Source organism: Lepidochelys kempii, chromosome 7, assembly GCF_965140265.1.
Source record: "Lepidochelys kempii isolate rLepKem1 chromosome 7, rLepKem1.hap2, whole genome shotgun sequence".
NCBI lineage: Eukaryota > Metazoa > Chordata > Testudines > Cheloniidae > Lepidochelys > Lepidochelys kempii.
In genome coordinates, this window is record NC_133262.1 from 119219766 (window position 1) to 119239633 (window position 19868).

Below are 19868 nucleotides of genomic sequence, written 5' to 3' on the forward strand. Positions count from 1 at the left end.
ACAGGCAGTGAAAACAAATCACAATGGTCTTCGGCTTTTGGCTAGGAGTTTAAATGGCACCATTTTTTAATGCCGGTTCCCCAATATAATAACTTGCGGCTTTAGTCACGTTACTCTGGAACCTGAATGCACAACTCTGCATGCGCTACCTTCTTTCCGCTGGAGGTAGGAGAAGCTCCGCTTGTTGAAGTATTTCAGGGAATGGCTCTGCAAAGCAGCAGCCCATTCAGCCCAGCAGAGGGCAGTGTTGTGCAAACATGAACCAGCCTATCACACCACAGATTCCTCACGGGCCCTCTCGATGTACCCGTGCAAACACCCCGCGCACTAGCAGGCTATCATTATGAGCCTGGGAGACAGGAAGGATAGTGGTGCAGATATAGAAAGGAGGGTCGATCATTAGGGTGACCAGACGTCCTGATTTTATAGGGACAGTCCCGATATTTGGGGCTTTTTCTTATAGAGGCACCTATTCCTCCCCGCCCCCATCCCAATTTTTCACACCTGCTGTCTGGTCAGCCTAGCAATCATTGCAGCTTCTGAATGGGCCATTACTTTTGAATACCCGGGTATATTTTATAGGATACTTACCTGCTTCCTTGAGGGCCTTTCATTTCTGGAGAGCATCAATAGTAGCAGAATAGTCTATATGCGTTTTCTTATAGTTCTCCTAAAGTGGAAGAAAAAGGAAATGCAGAGTTTCCCTTTCTGATTGGCTAACCTGAGTAAAGTAAACAGTTGTGTAAAATTATGCTTCTGACCAAAAGTCGACGACCATACAGCTAGACTTCACTTCGTATGCTGGGATCATTGAAATAATAACAGATCTAGATTTCTTGTGGTAATTCCATCATATACCATGTTACTGCACCCTATGAAAAGAACAATTTCAGATGCAATACAAATAATGGGAATAATCACTCTAGAGTGCATAGGCATTATAAACATTAAATTCATGTGTACAGCTGTCTCACTTCCCTAAACCAGGGGTGGCCAAACCATGACTCATAAGCCACATGTGGCTCTTTTACAGTTAAAGTGTGGCTCTTGGAGCCCCCCCATGCCTCCCCCCATTCTCCACCTACCAGACTATCTGGGGGAGCTTGTGGCTTCTGCCCTGCAGCGGGTGTGGGGCTAGGAGCTTCTGCCCAGAAGGCAGGGGTATTGGAACAGTTTTTGTAGTGGGGTGCTGAGAGCCATTGAACCAAACTGTAAACCCTGTATATAATGGAAACCACTTCAAGCCAGGGGGTGCGGCAGCACCCTCAGTTCCTCCACCTATGCCAGCAGGGAGGGGGGTCTTGGGGCTTCAGCCCTGCAGGAGGCACCTGCTAGGGCTCGGGGCTTCAGCAGGAGTGGGGCTGAAGCCCTGAGCCGCGGTAGTTTTGCCCCATTAGGCTGAAGCCCTGAGACCCCTCTAGTCACACAGAGCAGAAGTCCCTACCGCACCACCCCATCACAGGGCTGAAACCCTGAGCCCCGGCAGGCACACCCCGGCTCTCGAACGTCTGAAGATTGTCGTGTGAGGCTCGGAGGGTCAGTGAGTTTGGCCACCCCTGCCCTAAACCACTGATTTTTGCTGAGCTCTCTAATTCCAGTCCTCGTAACAGCCTCAGATCTGAGCATCCTGCCTCATATTTCAGTCAGTGTCGGGGAGTAGTGAAATGTTGCCTCTCATAAACTAGCTTGAAGCTGACCAGTGAGAAATGAAATGAAAACGGTGGTTTAGCTGCATCACTTTCAGCCTGTAACATTGACTGATCTAACTGTGCTCAGAATCTATCACTCAGATCAATCTGTTGCCGGGGTGACCTTTTTATCAGCATAGTTTTAAGCCTCTCCAGTTCTCAAATTTAATGGGATTGTTTTAGCTTATCTGAAATTCAGCTCACAGAAATACTGCTGTTAGTCCACAGGACAAAAGGATTGTAGGTCTATATAAGTGAATGATCAGGAGGCTAAAGGAATGTAAATTTCTATAAAGGCATGTAAAGGCATATAAGAAACAATTTGCATAAAGGCATGTTACCCTCGGGTTCCACATTGGTAACAGGTGTTGATCCTGCTTGGAGAGGGTTAAATGGGGTCTGCTAATTCATGGAGGCAGGTGGTTTGTTACATCACCTGACGATAAAGGAGGTGGGAGTGGTTATCTAGAGATGATCTAGACTGTGGTCTGACTAGCATTGAAGGAGGAACCCTAGGACTAGCTAAGCAGAGTAAGAAGACATGCACTGAATTTAATTAATTTCTTTGTTAATAAAGCCAGCTTGCAGGAGGAAGATGAGTTTTGGAATCTAGAAGGAGAAAGTAGTTAAGGACATTGAGGTCAATGGTAAATGGGACAAAATACAATGTGGTTTTACAAAAGGTAGATCGTGCCAAACTAACCTGATCTCCTTCTTTGAGAAAGTAACAGATTTTTTTAGACAAAGGAAATGCAGTGGATCTAATTTACCTAGATTTCAGTAAGGTGTTTGATATGGTGCCACATGGGGAATTATTAGTTAAATTGGAAAAGATGGGGATCAATATGAAAATTGAAAGGTGGATAAGGAATTGGTTAAAGGGGAGACTACAGCGGGTCCTACTGAAAGGTGAACTGTCAGGCTGGAGGGAGGTTACCAGTGGAGTTCCTCAGGGATCAGTTATGGGACCAACTTTGTTTAATCTTTTTATTACTGACCTCGGCACAAAAAGTGGGAGTGTACTCATAAAGTTTGCAGATGACACAAAGCTGGGAAGTATTGCCAATTCAGAGAAGGACTGGGATATCATACAGGAAGATCTGGATGACCTTGTAAACTGGAGTAATAGTAATAGGATGAAATTTAATAGTGAGAAGTGTAAGGTCATGCATTTAGGGATTAGTAACAAGAACTTTAGTTATAAGCTGGGGACACATCATTTGGAAGTAACGAAGGAGGAGAAGGACCTTGGAATATTGGTTGACCACAGGATGACTATGAGCCGCCAATGTGATATGGTCATGAAAAAGCTAATGTGGAATGCATCATGCGAAGGAGGTGTTAGTACCATTGTACAAGGCACTGGTGAGACCTCACCTGGAATACTGTGCGCCGTTCTGGTCTCCCATGGTTAAGAAGGATGCATTCAAACTGGAACAGGTACAGAGAAGGGCTACTAGGATGATCCGAGGAATGGAAAACCTGTCTTCTGAAAGGAGACTCAAGGAGCTTGGCTTGTTTAGCCTAACCAAAAGAAGGCTGAGGGGAGATATGGTTGCTCTCCATAAATATATCAGAGGGATAAATACCATGGAGGGAGAGGAATTATTTAAGCTCAGTACCAATATGGACACAAGAACAAATGGATATAAACTTGCCATCAGGAAGTTTAGACTTGAAATTCGACGAAGGTTTTTAACCATCAGAGGAGTGAAGTTCTGGAACAGCCTTCCAAGGGAGGCAGTGGGGGCAAAAGACCTATCTGGCTTCAAGATTAAGCTCAATAACTTTATGGAGGAGACGGTATGATGAGATAACATGATTTTGGCAATTAATTGATCTTTGACTATTCGTGGTAAATAGGCCCAATGGCCTGTGATGGGATGTTATATGGGGTGGGATCTGAGTTACTACAGAGCATTCTTTCCTGTGTATCTGGCTGGTGAGTCTTGCCCACATGCTCATGATCACTATATTTGGAGTCGGGAAGGAATTTTTGTCCAGGGCAGATTGGAAGAGGCCCTGGGGGTTTTTCGCCTTCCTCTGCAGCGTGGGGCTCGGGTCACTTGCTGGAAGATTCTCTGCACCTTGAAGTCTTTAAACCATGATTTGAAGTCTTCAATAGCTCAAACATAGGTGAGAGATTTATTGCAGGAGTGAGCGGGTGAAATTCTGTGGCCTGAGTTGTGCACGAGGTCAGACTAGATGATCATAATGGTCCCTTCTGACCTTAAAATCTATCAGTCTATGAGACTCTTATTTGTTGTAGAGGCAAGGGGGGAAAGGCACCCGCTGAGATGGTTCATTGGATTACCCAGCTGCTTTGCCTGCAGTGGGTTGACAAATGTAAGTTTCTTTTGTGTTGGCAGCTGATTTGGCACTAGGATGGCCCTGTTCCAGCATAATTCAGATAGTTCCGCCAAGTGATGTACAGTAAAAGAATGTTACATTTTTATCACCAGGGAAAAAATGCATGAAAGTTGGTAAAGTAATTAAAGTAGAATCTTGCAACAATGGAAAAGAGAAGAAAGAAACCAGAGATCAAATATGAGATCCCAGGCCTGAGATGCCATTGTATGTCCTCTTCTGAGCATATAAAAACCCTTCTCACCAGGCACGTTAATAAGACAATAATATATGCAAGATAATAAGAGAATAATAAGAAGTGATTCAAAACTGGGGTGTCAGATCTGAATTTTTTTCTCATTTAAGGAAGGCAGTGTTAGATTTGAATCTCTGGACCTAACCTGACTGGATCAGAACCTGAGCAGAGCCTCTCTACATCCTGTATAAGAACAGCTTCATTATTCAGCCTTTTATTGCCAATATACTTTAAGGTAAAAATCAGATTTGAAACAAAAGTACAACTCACACAAAAAGATCCAAGGCTGCAACAAAGACCTGATCCAAAATCCCCTGCAGGCAATACAAAGTATTCCATTGTCTTTGATGGGCTATGGATCGGGTTTCTAAACAGCCAGTCTTGTCACTCTGGTTTGAAGGTGTAACCCACACTTGAACAGCAGGACACTAGGGCCCCCTCTAGTGGCTGGGTCACACATTGATGTTGACAAGTGTGCTACAGCCTTGCCACTAACAGATCTGGCTCTTCTACCCCATTCAGTAGGGGATTTGCTTTTAGATCCGGTGGTTCAGCATTCAACTCCCCACCGCCAACAACCCATCCAGAGGTGGTGCGTTATAAAAAGTTGTCATTCCTTGGGTTGCTTATCTGATGCAAACTGTCACCTCACTGTGCCTAAGTGGGTCACAGATATGTATCCCAAATTCAGGACAGCCTGTATAAAACAGGGCAGACACATCCCAAACGGGTGGCTATTTTATCATTAGAGTTTACCAAGCCAGTAACAAAGGTGAGCTTCTATATCACCACACTAGTCAACAAGAAGCTAAAAACACCATCCTGTTAGGCATTCCAGCCCTTGGCTTATCACCCAAACAACTGGAATTTATTATGAGAGGTTACTGAAAGCCTGATCCATCAGATATAAGGTTCTTCCAATCCCAAGGGATCAGCCACCTCACCTGGTCAATATATAACTTAGATCTTACTCAAAAAATCATTATGGTAGCCAATACTTTAGTAACTAAAAACTAAAGGTTTATTAATATAAAAATAAAGAAAAGAAGAGAGTTATAAAATGATTAAAAAATCATATACAGTACAATTGATTTTCAGAGATTGCAGGTGAGGATCATAGCAGTGATGTAAATCAGCTAGCTTGTGAAAAGTTGCTCTCTGGGCTCCCAAACTGATGGGGAGTCATTCAGTCCCTTTGTTCAAAGCTTCCTTGTTAGACATCCAGTCCAGAGAAATGAAGAGAAATAAATGATGTCTCAGTCTCCCTTTTATACCTTCAGCCCAGGTGTATGGGAAGTTACTGGCAAAAGATGAAGTGTTAGGTCACATGTCCTTGTCACATGTCCTTACACACCATGAGGCCATTGCCTCAGTGTTTTCTGAAAGGTCTCCAAGAAAGGCTCATTGGGTGTGTTTAGTCTCTTCAATGGCCATTGTGAGAGTTGAGTGTCCTTAATGGGCCATCCATACATAGTTGGCTAGCCCTGACGTAAATCTGTCTGGGGAGCGTCACCCAGAAACACAACACGTGTTTGAGATGCAAATACATAGCCAACATTCATTACTTCAGATACAAAGACGATACATGCATATAGACAGGATTATCATACTTAGCAAACCATAATTTTTCTATTGATATCTTCTATGGCATACTTTGTATCAGACTTAATGCAGTTTTGCAACAGTGCTAACACTAGTGATATGAATGGTCACCTTTCTTTTATACAGCATCACACAAACCAAGGTTCTTCTCCCTCTGGGTACCAGTAAGCCAATCCCTGCTTTTGGCTGTTAGCTCCTGACAGCGTTGTTGGTCAGAGGTCCTACCTCGTCATACCTGTTCTTTCCTAGTCCTTGGGCTTGGGAAGCAGGGAAAAGTAACACTGTGTCTGCATATGCTAAAGCAGGGCCTTGTCCCTGTCACCCAATAGTAAAACTTGAATTCTTTGCAGAGTACGTTAATACAATAGGATGAACTTTGACCTTTGGTATCATTTCCTCGTGCATAATGAGAAGACGTAAGTAGAAGGGGAATGTAAATAGGCCAGTCAGTGGGGTGGAGAGGTGACAGGGAGTTGACAAGCTTCTGATGGAGTCTCCATAATATTTTGCTTAGACAGATGACTTATTCTCCAGCTACCTACAAAAAGACCCATGGGGTAGAGAATCAGGGATGGAATAGATATGTAATTCTTCCATTAAGACAGGTGAGGAGAGCTTTGTTTCTCAAACCTTCTTACTCAGCTGTTACTTTGGATGTCTACAGCACCTTCCCTCCCATGTGTTCTATTCACTTTGCAAACACTGCCGAATTAGCCTGAGTATTATTATAGAGACAAGGTAATATCTCTCATGGGACCAACTTCTATAGGAGTATTATTATAGACATTTTTCGGAGAGTAAGCTGAGGCACAGTGAAGTATCTCCAAGCTGTTTTTCATACTGCCTCTTTGCCTGGAATTCCCTACTCTGGTTCTCTAATGTACTGCCCTCCCAAAAATTTACCTCATCTGTGTCTCTCATCTAAAAAAAGTTGCTATACAAGTTGGCAGCTAGGTTTGAACCTACCACCTTTAAGTACTACAGGGCAGACTGCAACCACTTGAGCTAAAGGGCTACCTGCTTTCAAGTTACCAAGGACAGCAGCTGTCTACCTGGAGTGACACTATGAGATGTAACTGCAAGACTGGATGGAACTGTGAAGCCTTCACTGGTTATGATACACGTTGGAGTCAATGATATGGTATCACATGAAACTACACAAGTTATTGGAGACTTCAGGAACCTTGGAAGAGAGCTGAAGAAGAAGAAAGTCCGGGTAATCTTCTTTGAGATCCTTCCAGTTCCCTTGGGACACTGGGCAACACCTCAGTGGGAAGGGGGGGTGGGTTGTAAAAATGGGACATCTCATAGGTTGGAGAGGGAGTAATTTTCTGCGTTGGAGACAACACATCATCTCAAGAGGGAGGAGGGGATGAATACATCCCATTTATACACAGAGCTCTGCATCATCTCAGGAGGTGGGTGATGGATATCTGTAACATGCTGCATTTGGGAAATGGTCCACAACTGAAAGTACATAAGATGTAATACTGGGGGACTGTATTAAGGCTGGTGGTACATATTTGAGTGGGGGAATATCGGGAAGGATCTGAGGATTTTCAGTCCTTGGCCTCTTCGTTAACTCATTTCCCTTCTTCTCGTATCTCTTTTTCTTTTGCCTTCTGCTTCACCGGTTTGACAGGGAAGAAGTGAGTTCCAGAACTCACAGGATTACACAAAATGGGCCTGCCACTTACAAACCAAGCCACCAGAGTCACCTCCCACCTTTCTCAGACCCTTTGCTAACCCTTTGATACCAGCAAGTCAACTGGACCAAAGGCCACAGCCACATTAAAGAAGACTTGATCCTTCCCAGTATGGGACCCAGATTAATTTCACTGTGGTCCTTCCAAGCCTCTGGTTTAACCTTTAAATGCTATATTCTTCAACACTTCTAACACTGTGCTAGCCAAGCAGAATGGAAGCCCACTCTTTCCTAGTTGTACCTGAGATGATTTCCATCCCCACACCCTACTCTGAAGAGGTTAGAGTGACTGTCAGTTAGGACCCCTTTTCCATGCTGTCTGCAAGGACATTGTATAGCTCCTGCATCTGCTAACTCCTCCTTTTTGAAGATTCTCTTGCTCAGTTACTCACTATATACCATACAGAGAAGTAGAAGGTTTTTAGATGATCTCTTCAGCTGGCACAGGACCTGGGGACCTTGTCATAATGCTTTGAATTTCTGTAGCACCTTTCAATCTAACATCATCATCACCCCCATGCAGTAGGATAGTATAACTACCCCCTCTCAGCATTAAGAAAATGGAGTTATGGAGCAAGAATTCTGAGTGGCTTGCCCACTTCAGTACCAGCTGGGATGAGAATGTAGGTATCCTGGCTCCCATTCTTCCCCTTTAAGCACTAGAAAACACAATTTTGTGGCATCTTCCCACAGTGGTCACCTATATTTTTAATTAACATTCTTCTTAAAATAAATAAAGTGGCAGACAGTCATATTCATTTTTTTTTTGTGGAATTGATGAATGATACTCTGTCAGATAAACTGATAACAAATCAAAAGTGTATTAATACTTCCTACCCATGTTCCATTCACAGATTCAAGAAATGAAATAAATGCACACATGATCACCTTTTCTTTGCTTTTCATCAAGTTGCCCTGAATCTCAAGTTCTTACCACAAAATCCATAAAAGGGCAAAAAGTGCAAAGGGAATCTGCATGTTGATGCGTGAATTATTAGCCACACCAGCCAATACCCGCAGACAGAGACAAATGACAAAACAGATAGTTACTTCAGGAGATATATCCCAGGAAAAGCCACTTTCAACACAATATATTACACCATATAAGAAGTGACATGAATATCAAACAAACTACATGTTCAGTGGAAAGTAAGATGGTCAACCAGAGGCAGTCTGGTTTAGACCACTGGGTATCAAGAGTTCTATCCGCAACTCTGCTACTGACTTTCTATGTGGCTGTGGGCAAGTCACTTTATCTCTTTTTCATCTCCCATCCATTGCTTGCTTTATCTATATAGATTATAAACTGTTTGGTGCAGTGTCTGTCTCTCACTATGTGTTTGTACAGCACCTAGCACAATGGAGCCGTGACCTCAGTTGAGATCTTCAGGCACTAATGTAATACAAAATAATAATAATGTCATTTACATGATGAAACAATGCCCAGAGATAAATGGTTCTGCAAGAGAATTCCTTCTGAATAGGTCCAAACACCGTTGCTCAGGCAAAGTGACCACCATAAGTTTTGCCTGGGAAGTAAGAAAGGACTCCAGGATTTTGCCCAATGCCTATTATCATGTGATCTTCCACAGAAAACATGGCCATTCACGGAACAGCTGTTCAGCATGTGACGTCTTCTGTGTAATGCAAAGCCCTGTACATTTTCCATGATTCCCTAGAAGCTATTTCTGGTGAGCAAACTGCTATTTCAGGCTTTCAAAGCATCTCTTTTTAGTTCCTTGACAAAGAATTTATAGCCAGCTTTGATCATTCAAGCCTGAAGTGCTTTATATTTTGGCAAAACTTCACATCCTGCCGTATATGAGCTGTGTAAATAAAAGCACTGATTATACAGTAGGATGCTGTAATGAATGTTCTGATTTATACAGCAGGACAATGGAGTGAATGTTTCTGATTCCCCTGTTATTATTTTACATATCCAATTAATTGTTTTTATTTTAGCACAATGGGCTTTGACATTTTCTTCCCAAAGTAAGTGTGCTCACAAATTTGGTACCTCTCCAATCTACCTATTGGATTTTGTAGTCTACTGTTTTCATGCTGTGAAGCAATTAATTTTGTGAGTCTGTAATTAATGTTGTTGTTTTTCCAGTTTAATCTTTTATGTTCCACTCATTCCATTTTTCAGCACAATTGAAACTGAAACTCTGAGCACTCATTGCTATTAAAGATCACAAGACCATCTTTCTTCACTAAAGATAGCAACCAAACCTTCATCCTTCTTAAATCACACAGATAATGGCGATGGTACAGATGAAAATGTAAATACAATGATAATACTGCTGACTTGTTTCGTTCTCTTGAGATTGACTTTTTCATGTTTCTCTTCATTTGCTTCCTCTTTTGATTTTTGAAATATTCCTCCTCTGTTCCGTTATGGGTATCTGATTCCACAGGCCTGGCACATCTTATCTTTTCCCTTCTTTTCTCCAAATCCAACTCCCTGGTAGGGTGATATAAAATATCAGTTTGCAGGAGTCTTAATAAAATGAGAGAAAGGACTCCCTGATGCAGTTTACTTACATTCTTATTTTCATGTTTGCACAAAATGGAACAGAAATAAAACACATTGCATTTGGCTCCTGCTTCTTCTTACTATAGACAAAGGAATGGAGAACGAAAGTCTTCATTGCTGTCTATCTTTCAGACACATGCAATAAACCTTTCTATATGCAGAGACCCCACAGGTTGGGTTCCCCTTTCTGCTCTTTCTCTGCCAGTCAATGGGAATTACAGGACATGAAGATACTGGAAGTTGTGGGAAGCAATTCATGAGTTTTCCCAACTAGAGTTAGGTGACCTTTTTGCAAACTAAACATTTTTAGGTCAACCAAACCGTTTTGCAAATTCATGTCAAATTCACCAAATAGTCTCAACCAACCCCCTTCCCCCCCAAAAAAACAAAAAAAACCCCAAAACCATTCCCCAAATGTTTTGATTTTTTTTCAATTCAAGTGACTTTTCTTTTTGAATTTTTCTTAAATTTGTCGTTGGGTGTTTTTTTAAGTAAAAATGTCCCTAAAAAATGAAAGGAAACATTTTGTTTCTGGTTGCGCTCAATGTTTTGTTTGACCCAAATCAATTTTTTTCCAATTTATTTCACTGAAATTTTTTGTTTTGCGTCGACCAGAAACTATTTTTTCCCAATTTTTATCGGCTATTGGCACAGAGCTCTCATCCCAGGTCACCGAAAGCACCCGTGATGGTGTCTGCACCTCTCCGAACTCAAATGCTGGCAAATTTGTGTTCATCAAGCATTTTACAATCTAGAGGAGGAAAACATTTATTATGTTATGATAATGTTTTGTGGTGCAACACAGACCAGTGATGGGTTGTGTCATCACCTGTCCCATAACCCTGGGTAGCTCACGGCCCAAAAACCAACAGCCAACAGACCAGCATGCCATTCCCTGAATATTTGTGTGCTGTGCAGCCGGCACTCTCACCCCAGCAGTCTGCTTACAACACAATAGCCCCATCCTGGTCTCCAGAAGCCTTGCTTACTACTTGCAGGGTGACTCCAACACAGCCCCAGTCTCGAATTTTCCCCAATCCATCTGCCCTAAATTGTCCAGCCTGCTGCTGGAACACTCAGAGAAGTAATAAGGTTCATTGCTCCTTTAAAGAGACAAAAACCTATTACAGCTTATTACTGGATCTGGAGCTAACAATCACTTCAGTTCAAACACAGCACTGGGTTGGTTTCGATTAAAAGTAAGACAAGTGTATCTCATCAAAAGGAGAGAGATTTTAAGTGTGTTCTGTTACAAAGTATAAAGACAAAAATGGTTACAAGAAAATAAAAGTAAAAATATGCTCTCTAATGGCTAAGATTGAATTTAACAGATACAGTCTTTGTCCAAGGTAGGTTTCTTTCCAATCATTCTTTTCTCCAGCCATGGATGACTTTCTCTCTGTCAGGACCTTCCACAGAAGTACAGAGTGCTGGTTTGCTTGTCTTCCTAGGTGAAAGATGCTAAATGACTCCCCACCACTTATATTTCTGAGAGTTCAGCCACCCAGTTCAAGAGACAAGATGACCCCACACTGTCCCTCCCTTCCCGTGGACTTCCCGTCTCCCTGTTGATCCATATATAAATGGGTCTGCCATTGTTTTGATTCTCGGTGCTACCTTCCTTCCTATCTGGGAGAAAACCTGTTTCTCCCTTTGTTTGGTCAGAGACTTTGAAGCATAATATCAATAGGTATCAATAATTTCTCATATAGCGTTAATACATACATTTCACAACTATATTAATCACCAGTGTGTCACAGGCTTTCATACAAGACATTACTCAATACGTTTTGCATACAGTATTACTGTATAATAAATCAGTTGATTGAATTGCTTATTCTTTGGGGTTCAGGCCCCCTGTCTTTATAAACCAGTAAACCCTTGAAAAGTATTTGTAGATAAAGTTATTTTTCTCCTGCTGGGAAGAGACGCCATGCGGTCTGGTGAAGTCTTCATGCTGGTTCCTCCTGCAGTGGTGATAGATTAATTGTTACCTCTTCCCCTTGTTAGCTTGATGGCTTGGTTTACCTTTTATGTAAATGGACTTTCATTGTCTTTGCCTGACAACCAGGCTGGTCAGACATGCAAATATACCCATTGCTTTGCCTAGGGCAGACTGCGCTTATGCATTGCTTCCCAAACCCATTTTAAGAACATAATTCTAGCACATATCCATCGATTACTTCAATATCGAGGTTTCTCCTTCCCATTGAATATCTGCGTTTTGCACAATGAACTGTGACCATTTTCTCCAAGTTGAATTTTGGCCCACATTTTTAACCTCTCTCTGTCCCTTTGTATTATTTCTCTCTATTATTTTTCATACACTCTGATATGGTACAGGCACATTGTGTTAGGACAAGATGAAATACATCTCATTACGGTGGAACACAAATATCTCTATGGGCTGCTGATCAGCTCCCTATTCAGGGACCCCGTCCCTGCCATGCAGAGGGTAGTGTTTGCTTATGTTCTCTGATTAGAGCTCAAATGCAGATTTCCTTAGAACCAGCCGATGATGCGGTGTCAACATCACACAAGGCCTGAGGAGATAAAAAGGGCCAATTAACCTTACAGGCTATACCTGGAAGACAGCCAGGGATGGATCAAGCCTAAGTGAAGATGAAGCCCAGCTGGGCAGGACAGTCTGGGCTTATATAAAGCCAAGAAGTTGAGTGCAAGAGGGGGACGAGCTGAGGCTTAGCTGAGGTTTGAGTCGGGCTGAGGTTTGAGTCCGGCTGAGTACTGGTATCTGGCTGAAGAGGGTGGGACTGGGCTGCGACAAGCCCCGGCACCCAGCTGAAAGGAGGCTAAACATTGAAACTGGCAATGGAGGCAGAGACAGATGAAAAGAGAAAGTTGCCTTGGGCTATGAAGGAGAAGCACCAGGAGATGACCAATGGTCTCACTTCAGGAAAAAGTAAAGAACAGACTATCTGTATCAGGGTTTGCGGAAGGAAAAATTAAAAACAAAACCAGGGTAAATTCAACATTTCATAATTGTCCAATCAGTGACAGAAGAGGTAAAACTAGGAGATGTTAACCCCCTGAACTGGTGACATACAAAGAAGTAAAACAATCCAGGGGGAGAACTACTGAGAGCATGTACACATAAGGAGCGAGCTGAAAATCTTCTTAAAACTGTAGCCATAGGGAAAATGAAAGTTACTTGTCCACTGCCTAAATGCCTGACAGAAGCAAGAGGGACTGCCAGTGGGTCTGGGCATATCAGCTGTTGCAGACCTTGGTTCTAGGCCCCACGTCCTTACATGCAAACAGTTATAACTGAACACCCCAGAAGTAAGAGGGATTCGGTATCGGGTGCTGCTAGGATTGTCTGAGGGTCATCTCAAAAAGAGGATAGGTGAAGATAAAGTATTTTTTGTTAAACGGCTACTTAGTAGGAGAGAGGGGAAAATCCAGCTATCTATAACACCTTAAAAGTGGGACATTACCAGATAGGCTTCAAATAGGGTATCAAGCTTTCAGGCTTAAACCATATATTCCCTCTCTTTGAGAAGCTATAATTGTCAAAGGTTTGGACATGCAGCAGCCATTTGTAAGGAGGTGCAGTGAATGTGGAGGAAATCACTCAGATGAGATCTATGTAGAAGGAACAGAACCTAAATGCAGCATATAAATGCAGCAGCAGAATGAGCTAGTGAAATACAAAAATTAAAATAATTCTAAAAGGATTTTATGCGGAGGCTACCAAAAAGTACCAGCTGCAAAAAATAGAAAAACAAATACTCCAGTCAGAGAAAAGATATACACGGGTAGCAGAACACATCTCTGGTCACGGAGGAGAATATGAAAGGAATGAGAGATGATATATTGCTTGTAGGTATGGAGAAGTTTATAGTGTTCATTATAGAAGTTAAGTGTCATTTGCCGACAGGAGAAAAAATGAAAAGATTAAAACCATAGCAAAAGCAGCAGAAAAAAAATCTAAAGATAAACTATCTCTTAGTAGACCAGAATCACACAATTTTAAATGAAGGGAATAATATAGCTTAAATAACATGGTCTTAATGATCCTTAGCTGGAATGCAGATCGCTTAATAATGGATAGACAGGAATTTAAGAAAGCCATCTTTGAAATGGGAAAAAAGTCTGATGTAATATGTTTGCAAGAAACATGGCTAATAAGTAAAACTTGTGTTCAATGTACCGGGATATGATATACTCACGATGGATTGAAGGGCTAGCAGAGGGGGAGTCGTCTATAGTTATAAAAGAGGGGCTTAGTTACGTTGAAATGTAGGGGCAGAAACTAAGTTTTGAATATTATGCTATTGAGATTCCCATGTAGAACAACACCACTTACATATGGATTTATAATCTTTATAACGCAGGTACAAATTAATTATTTTAGAATTAGAAAAAAAACTAGTTAATGTCAAACCCATTCATAATTTGTGAGGAATTTCATAGTCATAATGAGCTATCAGGAAGTAAGAAAAGAGACCTACAGGGTAAACACTTAGAACAATTTATTGATATGCATAACCTGGTAATACTGAATGCATAAGCACTTACTAAATTTAATTCAGTAGATGGATCCTTTTCTGTTTCAGATTTGGTAACTGCAACAAATAATATCACTAGTAAACGCAGCTGGGAAAGTCATAAAGAAGGCAGAATGAGAAGTGATCGCTTCCCTATGGTCAGGGCCAGCTCTAGGTTTTTTGCCACCCCAAGCAAAAAAAAAAAAAAGAAGAAAGAGCCGTGGAAGCAAAAAAAAGAAAAAAGGGGGGGGGGGAGCGGAGTGTCGCCCCCATTGAAAAGTGCCGCCCACAAGCATGTGTTTGGTTTGCTGGTGCCTAGAGCCGGCCCTGCCTATGGTTATTGCGTACCAAGGCTGAGGAAATGTCAAAAACACAAAACAGAGTTCCTAGCTGGAATTTTTGAAAAGCTGACTGGGGCCTTTTCAAGACTAAATGTGGTGAATATTGATGCAGTAACTGTACAAGTGACAACCAAGAAGAATTCTATAACAATGTAATAAAAGGAATTATAGCAACAGCTGATCTGGCCGTCTACAAAACATCAAATTGCTCCCAACCGAGAAATCTGGTTCCTTGGTGGAATGAGGATAGCACTCAAGGAAAGAAATAGAGCATGCAAGTAAGCAGAAGCACACAATAAATAGTAAATTTTTAATGAATTATAAAAGATGTAAGGTGGTATCACAAAGGATTATCAAAAGGACAAAGAAAGTTGGAGGAATTTCTGTGGGAAATTGAACTGACTGAAAGCTTTCAGAAATATATAAGGATAAGTAAAAGTAAATGTGTACCTGGTGTGACAAGGCTCTGTCCTTGCCTCTGTGGGTCCTGCATTTCCTGGCAGATTTCGCTAGCTTCAGAGGCTCATTGTGACCCTCTACGTAACCCTTCTTTCTCTAGAGACAAGGGTCACAGTCTACTGAGCCATTTTCATCATAAGCCAGCAAAGGAGGTGAGGAGAACTTATCCTTCCTTGCACAGACTCTGTTGTCTCCCAGTCTCAGTGATTAATCAGGAGGCAAAGGTCGGGGGGGAGCCCAGGCCCACCCTCTACTCCGGTCTCCAGCCCAGGGACCCTAATAGTATCAGCTATGGTAGCTGACCTTTTAGAAACATGACATGTACAATTCCCTGGGCTACTTCCCCCACAGCAGCTCTCACTTCCTCAAGCTCCACTTCACCCTTACCTCAGGGCCTCCTTCCTTGTGCCTGATATGGTGTGTACTACTCAGCCTCTCCAACAGCACAACTTCCTCCCACAGCTCCTGACATGCACCCCCGCCTGACTAACTGGGAGGCTTTTAATTCGTTTCAGCCAGCCCCTGATTGGCTTCAGGTGTCCCAATCCACCTAGCATTCTCCCTGCCTTCTAGAAAGTTCTTAATTGGCCCCAGGTATCTTAATTGACCTGGAGCAGCTTCCATTTCACTTAACCTGGTACCAGGGATTTGTTTATATCTAATATATATATATATATAGCTAATATATCTATCTCCCACTACTTTTCTATAGCCATCTGGCCTTGCCCCGTCACACTGGTCTTACTGTAAACAATGACATTGAGGGCTCCAACTTAGGAATGGCAGACATTTTAGGAAAAGAGTTCCAAAAAGTCAGCAGTCATAGGAATCAAAGCAATGAGTTTCATGAAAAAGGGGAGTAATTGAGGAAAACTGTGAACTATTAAGTGGCAGGAGAGAATATACACATGATGTGTTAAAAAAATTTAGTAGGCAAGAGCTAATTGCAGCCGCTAGAAAAAGTAAAAATACAGCTCCAGGTAGAGATGACATAAGTAACGAAATGCCCCAACATTAATCAGAAGAGCGTTTAAAGGTTCTATTTGGTTATATAATAATAGATGGTCGGGAGGTGCGGGGCGGGGGGAGGGAAGGGGGGAGAGGACTGCTGCCAGTAAAATGGAAACAAGCACTGGTGTTACTATTTAGGAAACCAGGCAAGCTACATACAAGACCTGATGCTAATAGGTCTATTGCCCTCCTATCGTGTGTGGGGAAAATCACGAAATAAATGATAAATGTCAGACAGGTAGAATACTGGGAGAAAAATGATATTCAAACTGAGGTACAAAGTGGTTTCAGAAAAGGAAGATGCACAGTTGACCATATAATGAGACTAGAAACAGAGGTACAGAAAAGCATAAAAACTAAGAACGTCATGATAAGTCTTTCTGGACATGGAAAAAGTACAGTAACTCCTCACTTAACGTCCTCTCGCTTAATGTTGTTTCAATGTTATGTCCCTTCTCCAAGACAGAACATGCTCATTTAAAATTGTGCAATGTTCCCCTGTAACGTCATTTGGCCACCTGCTTTGTCCACGGCTGGCCGCTGATTGCCAGAGGCAGGGGAGGGAGGGGGGGAGGCTGGGTGCTGCATCTTCGCTCCTCTCCCCTGCCTCCTGAAAGCCGCAAGACAGCTGATTGCTGTGGGCAGGAGGCAGGGGGAGCAGGGGGAAGGCGTTGATCTGCAGGGTTCGCCGGCGGGCAGGAGGCGCTGAGGGTATGTGTGTGTAGGAGAGCTGATAGGGGGACTGCCAGCCTGTTTAATAGCTGTATTAAATTGCTTGTTTAAAATGCATATAATGCCTTTTTTGTCTCGCAAAAAAAAATTCCCTGGACATGTGCAGACAGGAATAAGTATTTCCCTATTTTAAACGACTTTGCTATATGGACCAAGCATAAAGGACTTTAAGTAGCCATGGAAAAGACTAATGAGGCACTCTAGAGAATTTCCAAGTGGGCAAATTATTGGAGGTTTAAATTCTGACTTGCAAAAACTCAGGGAATGCTTTTAACGCGAAAGAAAATTAGGGGATTTATTTTGTTAGGGTGGAAAAATCAGATAGTTCAAAAGTTTATGTTCCTAGGAGTAGTGTTGGATAATAAATTAATTTGGGATGGTCCTATAGATCAGTGGTTCTCAAAGCCGGTCCGCTGCTTATTCAGGGAAAGCCCCTGGCGAGCCGGACTGGTTTGTTTACCTGCCGCATCCGCGGGTTCGGCCAATCACGGCTCCCACTGGCCACAGTTTGCCGTTCCAGGCCAACGGGGGCTGCGGGAAGGGCGGCCAGTACGTCCCTTGGCCTGCGCCGCTTCCCGCTAGCGGACCGGCTTTGACAATCACTGCTATAGATAATACCATACAAAAGTGTAAAGAGAGGATGAACATGACAGAGTAGCTGGAAACAAAAGGGGTACAGATGAGACTGTATTGAAGATGGACAGAGCATTGATAAGACCAGTTTTAGACCATGGATGCCAAGCTTTTGGTTCAGCCTCAAAAACAGCTCTTAGAAATTTGGAACTGTTCCAGGCCCAGGCTCAGTGATTGGAATGTAGCACAATGAGGATTGGTCCATCAATGACTATTAACCAGGTTGGGCAGATAGTAGCCTCTGTTTGCCAAAAGCTGGGAATAGGCAACAGGGGATGGATCACTTGACAATTACCGGTTCTGTTCATTCCCTCTGGGGCACCTGGCATTGGCCACTGTTAGAAGACAGGATACTGGGCTAGATGGACCATTGGTCTGACCCAGTATGGCCGTTCTTATGTTCTTATGATAACAGGATCATAGAATATCAGGGTTGGAAGGGACCTCAGGAGGTCATCTAGTCCAACCCGCTGCTCAAAGCAGGACCAATCCCCAATTTTTGCCCCAGATCTCTAAATGGCCCCCTCAAGGATTGAACTCATAACCCTGGGTTTAGCAGGCCAATGCTCAAACCACTGAGCTATCCCTCCCCCTACAATAACAGTCTGTGTGCTACAAATAGTCCCTGAAGAAGCACCTATAAATCTAACAATGAAACTATTAGATCTAACATTTTGGGAAAAGGTAAAAGGGAATCATGAAAACAGACATACACAACAGATTTATGAGGCTTGCTGGAAACTTAGTAGACAAAAATATATGGATTGCCACAGACTTCCTCATAGTATTAGGGCCAAATATGGGTAAAGGAGATATGAAAAAACAAAAATTGAGAGAAATAAAAAATTTTAGTCACAGGAAATTATAGCTGGACAGGAATTCCTCCATTTGTGGATCTGGAATTGTATGAAAAAAAAAAAAACAAGGGAAGAAAAACTATACATTGTGACCAGTGAAATTTCTGAATGTATGAATGAACAATGAGGCCAGCTTTGCCGAGGCTATACACATGGATCAAAAGACAACAGCATGAATAGAGTGGGAAAGTCTTCTGCATTCTAGTCTTGGGATCCAGAAATCTAAAAAGCTGTCAAATTATTTGACTATTCTGACAGCTGAACTAATGGGGATAATCTTGGCGCTAACTTAAGTAAGAGACATGCAACTGACTACAGCTATAATTTTATCTGTTTCCTTGTCAGGCATTATGACAAGCAGGACAGGGACTTTGGAAAGAGAAATGACATAATAAGTAAAATAATGTCCCTAGCTAGAGAAATAATGCAAGCATGTATCTGTGTAACAATATCATGGATTCATAGAATCATAGAATCATAGAATATCAGGGTTGGAAGGGACCCCAGAAGGTCATCTAGTCCAACCCCCTGCTCGAAGCAGGACCAATTCCCAGTTAAATCATCCCAGCCAGGGCTTTGTCAAGCCTGACCTTAAAAACCTCTAAGGAAGGAGATTCTACCACCTCCCTAGGTAACGCATTCCAGTGTTTCACCACCCTCTTAGTGAAAAAGTTTTTCCTAATATCCAATCTAAACCTCCCCCACTGCAACTTGAGACCATTACTCCTCGTTCTGTCATCTGCTACCATTGAGAACAGTCTAGAGCCATCCTCTTTGGAACCCCCTTTCAGGTAGTTGAAAGCAGCTATCAAATCCCCCCTCATTCTTCTCTTCTGCAGGCTAAACAATCCCAGCTCCCTCAGCCTCTCCTCATAAGTCATGTGTTCTAGACCCCTAATCATTTCTGTTGCCCTTCGCTGGACTCTCTCCAATTTATCAACATCCTTCTTGTAGTGTGGGGCCCAAAACTGGACACAGTACTCCAGATGAGGCCTCACCAATGTCAAATAGAGGGGAACGATCACATCCCTCGATCTGCTCGCTATGCCCCTACTTATACATCCCAAAATGCCATTGGCCTTCTTGGCAACAAGGGCACACTGCTGACTCATATCCAGCTTCTCGTCCACTGTCACCCCTAGGTCCTTTTCCACAGAACTGCTGCCTAGCCATTCGGTCCCTAGTCTATAGCGG